Source organism: Barbatula barbatula (genome assembly GCF_947034865.1).
Source record: "Barbatula barbatula genome assembly, chromosome: 14".
Lineage (NCBI taxonomy): Eukaryota > Metazoa > Chordata > Actinopteri > Cypriniformes > Nemacheilidae > Barbatula > Barbatula barbatula.
In genome coordinates, this window is record NC_136777.1 from 2,731,037 (window position 1) to 2,743,702 (window position 12,666).

The window sequence follows — 12,666 nt, forward strand, 5'->3', positions numbered from 1 at the left end:
TGGGTATCTTCAGTCATCTGAGCTGTATAAACTTACCACTGTGGGTCGTTACGCAAGACTTCAGGTACGGTGCCCGCTCTCGTGTTTGGGCACAGGTGCCAAGTGCTAAAATGTCTTGAATAGGCACTATTGATGCCAAAAAAAGGCTAAATGAACAAATTGAAGAATATTTCACGGAGAGCAAGAATGGGCATTGTTCTTTCAAAGAGGACTGAGAGGATACAGGAATGTGTTAGTGATATGCGTTCATGATCAGACAGACCTGCTCGCTCTGTTAGTGATGTCATGACAGGCTTTTTGTAGATGATTCTGTGGTTGAGGGCTTCATTATACATGTCATATGTTCGGGAATTTTCCTGACGTGTATTCACAGCCGCCAGTTTATCAAATGGATTTATTACAGTAAAACATTTTTATTATCATATTTTACTACAAATATCATGTGTTGGATATTGTAAGAATATTTCCGGTTAAACGTTTTTTTTCTTCCAAGTATCATTACAGTACATCATTTTCTCTTATAGGGTTTAGTACTGGTACATTTCTAATGAAACTGTCTGTCAAACCCAATTACAGCTTTGCACTGTACAGTAATATCTCATGTCAGTCATATTTCCTCACTCGCGCAAACACGCATTTGTTTTTCTTTTAATACCTTATCGTTTATTCATCATGTTCTTGCTCAATCCATTTCTTTCTCCTCGAGTATGTGGTCGCACGCCTGATGCAAAAACATAGTCAAAATGCAAAAGTAAAAGTGCAAACTAATAAGCAAAGACAAATATTAGGCATGTTTGAGCAGCACGGAGAAGCCAATAAACCACGAGTATGAATGCGTTTTTGTGCCACGAAATATTAGCGTGGGCAAATAATCCGTTCAGACGACGGACGTTTGGAAAGCGAAGCGGGATCGATGGCCAACACGTGTCAAGCCGTCAGCGAGACCGACAGACGCTGCGCGTGATTGATGAGAGGGAAGCGCGCAGAGACCTGCGCGGAATTAATCGCGTGTGGTACAGCGCGCATGCGCTGATCGCGAATTGTGCAATCAAAAGCACTTTTGCGTCTGAACGGGTTTGTATTTTCTTTAACAAACAATAACGTGCATTTGGTAAAGAAACGTAAACTTGGGCTATTAATTAAGGATGCTTTTATAGGACGGGATGCAACTCGTAATCTTTGAGCTCCAGAAACATTTACCTTGGTATAATCTGTTACAATAATATAGTTTAAATCTCGTTAAATTGCGTAAAGTTTATTATCAAAATATTTGTAGCCAACTGGTCCAAGGGAAGGGCTAAACAAAACCAAATGCTCCTCACAAGGAAGAGTTTGTGGACGTACATCTTGTATGTTTGCTCTGCAAATGTTAGCTTTAATAATTAAGAGCAACAGTTTTCCACACGCACCTTCTTGCCATTTTTGCTGTCAGTCTGCAGTGTTTTGACAAATTGTACAATACAAACTTGTTTTGCATATGAAATAATTCATGTGTACTATAAGGTTTGTGAGATTCAAACAGTGTATAATATATCTACAATGTTAACTTGGTTTGACACTATAAGTGTATAAAGGTAATAGATCCGTACTTTTTTTGTGAGCTATCCTTGAAGTAATTTCTCTCTCTCTCTCTCTCTCTCTCTCTCTCTCTAAGTGAAAGGCTCTCCTGAGAGAGTGTGGCCGAGGTTCCTCACACATCTAAAGTGAAATGTAATGGGTTGGCAAACACACTGGTTACCCAGCCTGCTCTGCTGAGTTTGCCTGTTTGCAAAACGTGTTTCTGTAATGCAGCAAACACTTACACCTTTTGAGTAAACATTACATGCATTTTAGTGTCTTGCTAGTGCAATGACATATGCTGAGTTTGTTACTTTATATCCTTCTACAACAAATAAGGTATGTGAACAGCAAAAGCGACAGGACAAACATTTTTAACACATTTAATAAAAATAATTATAATAAGGTTTTTTTTAAAAGAAAACCGCTTTCTTTTTGACTTTGTGAGAATTCCTCAAGTTTCTGAAGGGTTGCTTATTATTTTAACTAAAGCTTATAAATGTACATAATGCTGAAAATAATCCAAATAAAATCACTCGTTTTGGAATAAGTGGTTTCATTTGGACCCAAATTCTTAAAGGGGGATTAAATGCTGTTTCATGCATTCTGACTTCTTTACATTGTTAAACGTGCTGGCTTCTCATGCTTAACATGATCAACTTATCAAATAAAAAAAAAGTTGGGCGTATTACGTAGTATTTCCGTGCTCGATACACTCCCCCAAGGTTTGTATAGATTTCGGAAAGGTTTCTTCGAACATGAAAAACCGTTACATTAGAGCTTTTCTTAGTTCCTTATTGGGCAATTCTCCTGGGAAAGTACGCACACGGCAAGGGCGAAAGAAAAAGCCTGCCCACGCGTCATCAGTTGTGCAATAGCAAGGCTCACTTACCACCAAGATTGGCTGTGCTGTGTCAAGATTGGCTGCCCTGTGGGCCTGCAGCTGAAGCTTGTTACTCTTGTGATAGTGAGAGAAGTTGAGGTGTGCTTGTTTGTTCACAGCATTTCAGTGTTGGATGTTATAAAAAATGGTGGATGCAACGCTGGATTTGCAGATTGTTTGAAACAGATGGATGTAGCGGTCCCAGTGCTTAAAGAAGCCCGACATGAACCGCACGTAGTAAGTGAAATGAAGTCATTCCGTATGTCTTTGTTTCGTTGGCAATCACAGTGTATATGCATAATGTTAACAGCACAAACCTATAGTGAATCAATGCTATTGCGAAATGTATTGTGTACTCATGATTTAGCTCCTAACCACCCGCCAACACCCTCACACCCCAAAGAGGTCGTATTTTTCCTCTCTCTCTCTATCAAACTAAATTCTATTCAAAGATATGAAGTATGCAATACTACTCTATAGGTACTCAAGATGTCATGGAAGGCGTGGTGGAAGAACCCAATTGCAGGCAGCGGGGATGAAGGGGTTAACAAACGGACTTTAATAATAACAGAAAACAAAAACCCACGAGGGGTAACAAAACAGAGTTCACGATAAACTGAAAAACTAAACACTCAACAAGAACTCAACTATAAAACACTAAGACTTGACCGAACACTCACAAAGACTAAATATACTTAAACGTATCTGTCAGGACGGGGTAACAAGTACAACGAACGAGCACAGGACCATGAACACAAGGATGTTTTAAAGGGGAACAAACACAGGATAATTAATAAGGGCCGGTGAAGGTAATAAACACTAATGGGAAGGCTAACGAGACAAAAGGGCGGGAAACACCGACGAGACACGAGAAAGCACATGGCAAGTCAAAATCAATACAACGCCATGTCTTTCTCACACAAAACCTAAGGCTATGCCATGACTCCGCTGCAAGACCAAGAATAAGCATGACATGATAGCGGAATCATGACACAAGATTAATATGAGATTGGCAGAAACTGTGCGTTCAACCGGACCTTGTGAGATTGAAATTCAGTCTTGGTAAATACAAAAAAGGAAACCTGTGAAAAAGACTGTTGAAGCAAACATGAGTTTGTCATGTATATTCAAACTCTTTCTTTCCAGTGTCATATCCAGCAGAGTGGGAAGGATGCCAACAAAAAAAAACCAGAGTACATCAGAATTTCCCAGAGAGATAAAGAGCTTTTTGTGTAATATTTTAAGGATCTGGGAAAAGCTTTGACAGAGAGAGAGAGAGAGAGAGAGAGAGAGAGAGAGAGAGAGAGATCTAATGAGAATACTGTGAACATCAGTCCTTCACTCCAGACCAGTTTTAGACTCATTGAACTTCAGGAAATGATGAAATGAAATATTTCTAGAATGTGGATGCAGATTTTCTGTTAAATGATTTGCAGGTGCTTATTACAATAACAAGCATTATATTTATTACATTTCCTTCTCAAAGTTCCTACATTAGGCAACAGAAACACACAGATTTTGTCTTTGCCTCTCCCTTTCCCTTTGCGGTGGTCTCTTGTAGGTCCTCCTCAGATCTGGAATGAACAATATTTGCATTCATCAGGGAATTTTTGTGAGGATTAAAATCTTTAGGACTTTTTTTGGGGTGGGGTGAAGGGGTCTCCCGTAATCTGCTTCACACAGTGTCTACCTTTGGTGTAGTGCTGGCTCATCTGAGTCACATCTGCATGTAGGGGTGGATGGATGGAGCGGTGGACAGAGGGGAGTCATAAAGAGGTGCATGTGGGGTGTCCCAGGTTGAAGCTTTGAGGATTAACAGGGTGACTTCTCTTCAGGAATGTTCATTCAGCAGCCAAGACCCTCCCACACTGTTGGACAGGTGCATGAAAGACGAAAGAAAAGTTGGAAAGATAACGAACGAAATTCAAAAGGGAAAACTATGTCACTCACACATTGGCACAGAGAGGGCAGTCAATAAACCTTTATCTTTTAAAGGTCCAATGTGTAAATTTTTGGATTATCCATCGACAGAAATGCTATATAATAAACATAACTATGTATTCAGAAGTGTGTAAAGACCTTAAATAATAAAGCGTTATGTGTTTTTTTTATCATAAAATGAGCTATTTGCAGAGCCGGACAGTAACGGAGTACATTTACTCGAGTACAGTACTTAAGTACAATTTTGAGGGATCTGTACTTTACTTGAGTATAATTTTTGGGGAGTACTCATGACTTTACTCAAGTACATTTGAGAGGCAAATACTGTACTCTTTACTCCGCTACATTTCTATCCATAACCGTAAGTACCCGTTACTTCTAAAAAGGAAAAAGAAAAATCTCGGAAACCACCAATTTGTTTTTTCCCTCTCAAACGTGATTGGATTGTGCAGGCGCCACTTATTGGGACAGCCTATCAGCAAGAATCACCCAGACCTCAGAGCTCTATCATTTGCTGTACACAGCTGTCAATCATCTCACGTCTGCATGACACGTCCTGTGTACACTTCCTCATTCAGGACATCCGCGATGAAGCTAAAGTGACATTTCTTCACCAAAACAAGAAGCTAATAAATGCACGATTGAAGAATATGTGTTTTGTGTGTATTTTCATGCGATTTGGGGGTATTTTTATATGAATAAAGAATAAAGGTAAGAGTAGCCAATAGCGTCATATAAAATGCTAAATATAACATGAAACGAACTTGAAAACATCGCGACCGGTCAGCTGATTTTCTTTAATCATTATTATTTTCTCTTCTTTGCTCTATGCTGCGTGTATAACACGGTCAGGTTCAGAGGTGTGTCAGAACATTGCTATATCGCCTTCTTTGCTGTTTTAGGTTTATTGATTTCAGGGGCGGCGTTTGTGTATGGCCCTAGCATTCAGAAAACATTGTTGAAACAAAGTACGTGTGCATAATGAGACTCATTAAAGATAATTAAACTACTTTACACTGATCTGTACATGTAGCATAGGCGTCGGAAGCATGTGTATTTGAGAATGTATGCACCGTTAATTCACATAGCGTCATTGACGTATAGTCGGTAAGACCGAAGATATGTAGTTTTGACGTGACATCATCGTAATGTTGGTTCGAAGCTCTTTTTGGCTAAACTCGTTTGTCTGCATTTTCCACATTTAAGATCATATACAGGCATTTATTTTCAATAAAACAAAGAAACTGTCTACAAAATGCCTAACAGTGGTTTTGGAATCAAGTGTGAGGTTATGGGTAGTGGGGATGGTCTTTATTTTCCCAATTAGTTGGCATCCATTTAATAATTTTAATAAATCGAATAATTTACACTATTGTTATTGTATTTCATTCATAATGTACAACGCTATATGTGAAAAATTAAAAAAATATATTGTACGGAAAGACTTTGTAGTGCAGTCGCAGTTTAGGCTATTATGTATTTTGCGATTTGCCACTAGCTATGCCAGGATTAGCTTAAAAATGAAAAGAATCAAGGCTTAACAACCCTGCGACAAGGTAAGACATGTTTTATATTTAATCTTGTTTGCTGAATCTGATCAATGGTTGGTTTATATTTTAGTCTCATAGTCGATTAACGTAGTCGTTGGTGGTGGTTATGACAAAAATGGCTGGGTTATTTTTTACTACTTTAAGTTTTGTGGTTACATATATGTGGTATCATTTGGTTTCATTGTGGTTCGTTTTTGTATGGTCTGAGGAAATTTCGCCATACCCTAGGTTTTGATGAAACGCCACTACTGATTGATGAAAAAACAGAGAAACTCACATGTACACACAATTGTTAGCTGAATTGTATTTTCTAATATTACTCATTAATGTAAGCCGAGTATTTGCTTTGATGTTCTTGAGTATGCGGTGTGTTGTTTAAAACTGTTCAGTTCAAATGTGGGTGCAAAAAATCCATTCAAACTCTAGCAGAGGTGAAAAGAATAAAGCATGGTAAAAAGATTAAAATTACTTTATTTTACTTTAAATTCCTTTAACATTCTCCAAGGTGTTAACATTAACATTTTTCATAACTCCATGTAGGACGTTTCTGTACATAAATGTAAGCACTGTGGCAGTAGTAATGCAATATTTAGAAAATGTACTCTTGTACTCTTGATACTCAAGTAATTTTAAAAACATGTACTTCAGTACTTTTACTTAAATACACATCTGACTGTAGTACTTTTACTTGTACTTGAGTAAAATTTAGCAAGGGGTATCTGTACTTTTACTCAAGTAATGAACCTGTGTACTCTGTCCGCCTCTGGCTATTTGTATCATATATATATTATTAGAATTAGCCATGTTGTTTCTACAGTAGCTTTAAACAGAGAAACTGCTCTATGAGTACGTTTTGTAAATGCTTTATCTCCTACGACAAATAAACAAAAACATGTTTGTCCTGTGTCAGCCACCATAGTGCTTTGAAAGGCAGAGTGGAGGGGGGAGTGGAGTGAGCCATTGGTTGCAATTCCCAACCTCACCTCTAGATGTCGCTAAATTTCATACACTAGACCCTTAATACCTATCAATCATTTCAAAGCGAACTGAGTGAAAAATCACTGCTCTTAAAGTTACAATCCATATTTTAGCCTATAATAATAATTTATAAGTTGTGTTGTTTGATACAATTTCCCAGGAAATCACAGCTTGACGTCAATGTACTATTTAAAGTAAATAATTTAAACCTGCAACTGTTTCAAACAGAGATGACCCTTTAAAGGCTAAAGTTACATATTGCAATGCAGACATAAAAACTTGTAAAGAGATGAAAGTGGGAATCTCTCACACTATATTTCATCTGTCCTTTGCCACAAATATACAACATAGTAAATTAGATAATAGTTACGATAAAGTATGATGTTAGTTGTCATTATTTGGAAAGGCTACATACAGTCAGTACCATTGAAATTTAAAGACTTTTACAGACTTTTCTTTACGGAAACAGAATGGATAAAAAGGGAAAGTTTTAATCTGAAGGACTTTAAACAGATGGTTTCATTGGTGTCTAAAACTATAACAAGATTGACTCAAAATCATGTTTTATGTTTTTTTTCGTAGGTTACCTGTAATTGTTTTTTAAAGCTTAATATTGCTTTAAATTCCATGTATTTTTCTCTTATTGTGGTGGTAACAAAGCGCATTACTCAAGAGGGCGATAGCTCATAATTTAAGTTTGGGAATGCGATGTAGCTTGCCTGTGCTTGTACTAGATTTCAAGCATTACATTGCTAGAAATAGAAGATACGCCACAGTCTTGGCCTTGTAGACAGACAACATTTTCACAGATGTCTTGGTAACCATTGCAGAAACAATTATTCAATGCTTTCCATTATGCTATTGCAAGGCTATAAAACAGTTAGATTCTGTTGCATTGCCATGTTATTTTCTGTGTTGATCTTTTGGAGTTGCTTTCTTTTGAATCTTCAGATAACCGATTGTTTGGGTGGGGGGGTTCTTGATAAGGAGACTGTGAAATGAGACTCTTTGTTTTTGGATTCACCTCGTGTGAATAGAGCAGTTGTTTGAGAAGAAAGGATGAGTTAGCATGAATTTAAACTCAACTCTATTGCTCCATTATGGGACTGATAGCATAATGGCTTTCTGTAAACTCCACGAGCAGATTTGATATCAGATTAGAAGATGGCAGAGAAGATGGCCTCGGGTTCTCCGACAGAAGTGACCTCAGGCTGAGTGGGTGAAGATCCATCTCAAGAATCCATCAACACTTTCTTTGGTCCAGAGGTACTTATCAGTTGTGCCGTGACATATCATGATTGGACCAAATAGTTTTCCCTCCAGCCCCAGGGCTCGGCTTGACCTTATTGACTTTAATGTCCACATGCAACTCCTGGAGGAGGTGGAGGCCTCGGGTTATGTGCAGTTAGTCTGCATTGACACTCCCATGTTTTCATATGCAAATCGGTCAAAGCTCATCCTAAAAATGTACCTAAAAGAATACATCATGTTTTTTTAAAGAAAACATACAACATTTATAAAAGGTAGATGGTTTGAAGAAGCTCACCTGAGTGAACTGGAAGCTAAATGGATCCCAGAATAAACATCTTCCCAAAGCTCTTGTGCTACTGCAATGTGTTCTGGATCAGGCGGCATCTATCAGGACCACCAAGAAAGACTTTGTTCTCCGTCTGGGAAAGCATCAGATGAAAACTCTCTCTCTCTCTTAATTACAGTGCATCCACGCTTTATCAACAGAGACGCTACTCGAGCTCCTGTTGTCTACAAACAGCAACTTCGGTTCTTTAGTCGCTGTGAACAAATAAATCATTCATCTGTGAGTCCAGGATTCGTATTTCAAAGGTTTTATTTATTATTATTACTTTTCTATTGTATATTTACACATCAGGTTGAGTCTTTCCTACCTGTTTAAATGATGAAAAGCTCTTGTGTAACCATCACAATGTGGGATTTGAACACACCCTGAATGCAAACCTCAACATGTAACTCATGCCATTGGTTCCATGAACTTAAAATTGAAATATCAAATGTTGCTATTCGTTGTGGAGGCATGAGCTACTAACTTGACCAGACTTAAAAATTGGGACCTTAAGCATCCAGAACACCTTAACAATAGTAAAACACCCTCAGAATACCGTAGAAACCACTTAGCAACACCCTGCAACATCATATGTGACCCTGGATCACAAAACCAGTCTTAGGTAGCACGGGACGTTTTTAGTAAATTTTCTATATATTTAGATTTTGCACGCTCAGATTCCAGAGCTTTAAACGGTTAAATCTCTGGCAGATATTATCCTATCACAACAATGATGTAAAAAAGTCTACGATTTCGAAAAATAGACCAATAAGAGTTTTACAGGGTAACAAAAGTATTTTCCTGTTAAAGTATATTTTCCTGACAGATTAGGATTTACATAAAACTCTTTTGTGTTTTACTAAACACTGAAATGACACAAGGGCAAACTATTATTTTCCGTTAAATGTAGCAAAAGAAAACCACACCACATCTGATTCTGAATAGCGTTTTTTGTCAAGCTTTGTAAATGCTTAGGCGCACACACGCGCACACACTCAACAAAACATTCATCCTTCATCTCCACATCAGCCACTCCTATCAAAGTCTTAGCGCAGCTTGGAGACTTAGAAAAAATGATTTCAATGAAAAAGAAGAATGTGCAAAGTGTGGGAATGAGGAACAGCAGAGCGGACACAAAGACCCGCCGTGTGTCAGGAGAACTGACCCGATCCAACACACACAAAAGAACCGCTGCGGCGAGGGCCGGGCACCGGTCCTGAGCCACTGATACTGAACCAAAGAGAGAAAGAGACAGATGGAGAGAGAGAGAAAGAGAGGGAATGGTGAGGCGGGGTTGATTCTAAACTCAATTTTACAAAGCATGTTAAAAGGACAGTTCACCTCCCCAAAAATATGTCATCATTTACTCACCCTTGAGTTGTATTCTGTATAAATAACTTTGTTCTGATGAACACAGAGAAAGATATTTGGAAGAATGCTTGTAACCAAACAGTTCTTGGCCACTGTTGACTCCCATAGTAGGAAAAATAGCAATGGTAGTCAAAAGTGCCCCAGAACTGTTTGCTTTCCTTCTTCAAAACATCTTTCAGAAAAAATACATTTATACAGATTCGGAACAACTTGAGGGTAAATGAAGACAGAATTTGTATTTTTGGGTGATCTGTAACCTTTAGGTTTTATGTTCGAGATCCTTCATTACAGACCTGCAACTCTCTTCCAGGTTAGATGAAAAGTGAATAAATGCATCCTGTTGATTAAAAGACATAATCCCCACAAAATCCCAATATTTTGATAATTATAAAAAAATGTCAGTATGGTATGTGGACTTGTTCAGACATAGTTAGCATAGCAACACTTATTATAGGAGGGGGGTTGTTGACAAGAACTGAAACAGAAAAAGAGAATGAGAGATTAAAACATTGGAGAGAGAGAGAGAGAGAGAGAGAGAGAGAGAGGTGCAGGTGACACACCTGATAGCAACCTGATACGAGTCTGGTTGGCGTGGCGATGAGTCTGAGGGATGCTGGTCATGTTGACAGACACTGCGGCATTTGTCCACTATGTCACAACAAACGACCTTCCTTAAAAACATGCACAGGTGTGCTCAGAGGGGTCAGCTGACCCCAAACCTGTTCACACAAACACACACGCACAGAGCCCACCTACATCTCAGCCAATAACACAGAAAAAACCAAAGTAAAACATACAATCTTACATTAAAAACATGCAAACTAAGTAAATCAACATAAAAAATATTGTAATTTTTTGTGCTCAAATGCAGTGTCTTCTTTGGACATTTTATTTGCTGCATTCATATAATATTTGATATGTGGCACGAATATCAATCTGACTGATCTTTGGCATCGATTCAAGCTGCTGAGGAATTAGTTGAAGATGATTTTTGGCGACGTGCGTATTCCCCTCTGTTTGTGAAGAGCACTTTCATCAATCGTCGATTCTCTCCTGCACAGTGACAATTTTGTGTCCCAACATATCCACTCTATTTACCCAGCATGCATTGCTCCTGGCTGAACCATAGCAGAACCATAGCAGAGGGGCCAAGTTAAGATTTGTGATGGCTTTTGACAGTTATTTCCCAGTTTCTGCAAGGGACAGGACTGAATGGCCGGTTATGTCCATAATGCCCAGTGCACAGGGATCAAATTTAATTGTAAGTTTGTGTATTTGCCTGAAGGAAACGTTTCACGTTAAACACGTGGATGAAGTGAAGGACACTACAGCTCTGTTCTAACACTTAGATGTGTGTTGTCTGTAAGCTGGTCAGTTACCTTACAAGCCAGAATCTTAAAACTTAAAAAAGCTATTTTAAGTTTCACTTAGACACATAATAATGTGAAATAGAATCAGATTAGACAACATATTTTATTAGATATAAAGCCAGTGCTGTGAGTGATGGGCATGCAGTTTAAATTAGCAAGTTCCCTCAGAATTGTTTTTTTTCTTTTATTGTAGTTAAAGTGTAGTTAAAAAGCATGACACTAGCAATGCCAAGGTTGTGGGTTCGATCCCAGGGGATTGCACATACTTAGAATCATTTTTTAAAGGACAATGCTATGTATGTCGCTTTGGATGAAAGCATCTGCCAAATGCATAAATGTAATGTAAATGTAAGTATAGTAACTCTTCATAGTAACCAAAGTTATTCAAAACCTGTGTAACTTCTTTATTTTGTTAAACACAAAGAAATATTTTTGGGGAAATGTAAGTAACCGACATGTCTGGGACGTCTTTGACTAGAAGACATTTAGTAAATGATGACAGCATTAAAATTTTGGGGTTATTGAGTTTCCCTTTAAACTGTAGTTACGCTTTTAGTAACTACTATGTGTACTGTAGTAAAACCATGGTCAATTTACATAAGAGTTGTCTAACATTTTGAAAATTAAATTCTCTAAATATTCGTCGTGAAATGAGCTGTTTTTATATATTTCGTAATCTTAAACCAGACTGTTTCTGTCTTACTGCCTATGCCTAATTGTATCCGAAAGCTTATGATTGGCGGTGGATTCCTACAGGATGTTTTTAGGTTAAAAGACCTAAGACAGAAACAGCTGAGCTCTTGAGCCCTTGCCCTTATGAGGTCTTTGTTCTGACAGGAAAGTAAACTCTCTATGCCAGGTGTTGAGCTGTGTGCACTTCTCAGTTTGCTGTTGGAAGATCAGTTGATTATTGACTGCAGTGGAAGGGAATTTAGAGCGTAACGCAGGTGCCAGAGTAATGAGAAACACATGATCGAACGAGTAGATACGCTCACAAGAGCTCAAATCTAACAACTGCTTAAATAAAAATACGCAAATACAAATGTACAAATTGCCCATCTAAGTGGACAAACATACACAAGGACTCAATTTCATTTACTCAGCCTCAGCCAAACCTGTTTGACCCTTTCTTCTGCAGAACACAAAAGATATTTTGAAGAACGTTGGCAACCGAACAACATTGACCCCCGTAGACTTTCACTATATGGACAAAGCCACAGAGACATTTTTCAAAATATCTTCTTTCTTTCTCCACAGATAAAAGAGTCACATACAAGTTTATGAAGACACGAGGCTGAAAAAATGAAATCATTTTATGTTGGATGAACTATCCCTTCAAAACCTTTCTATTCAATCACCAACCCGACTTTCACACTCATCTCTCGTCTTGTCTCAGCCGTCTGTTCTGTGGCAATAGAAATGTCTCTGAAGGAGGCT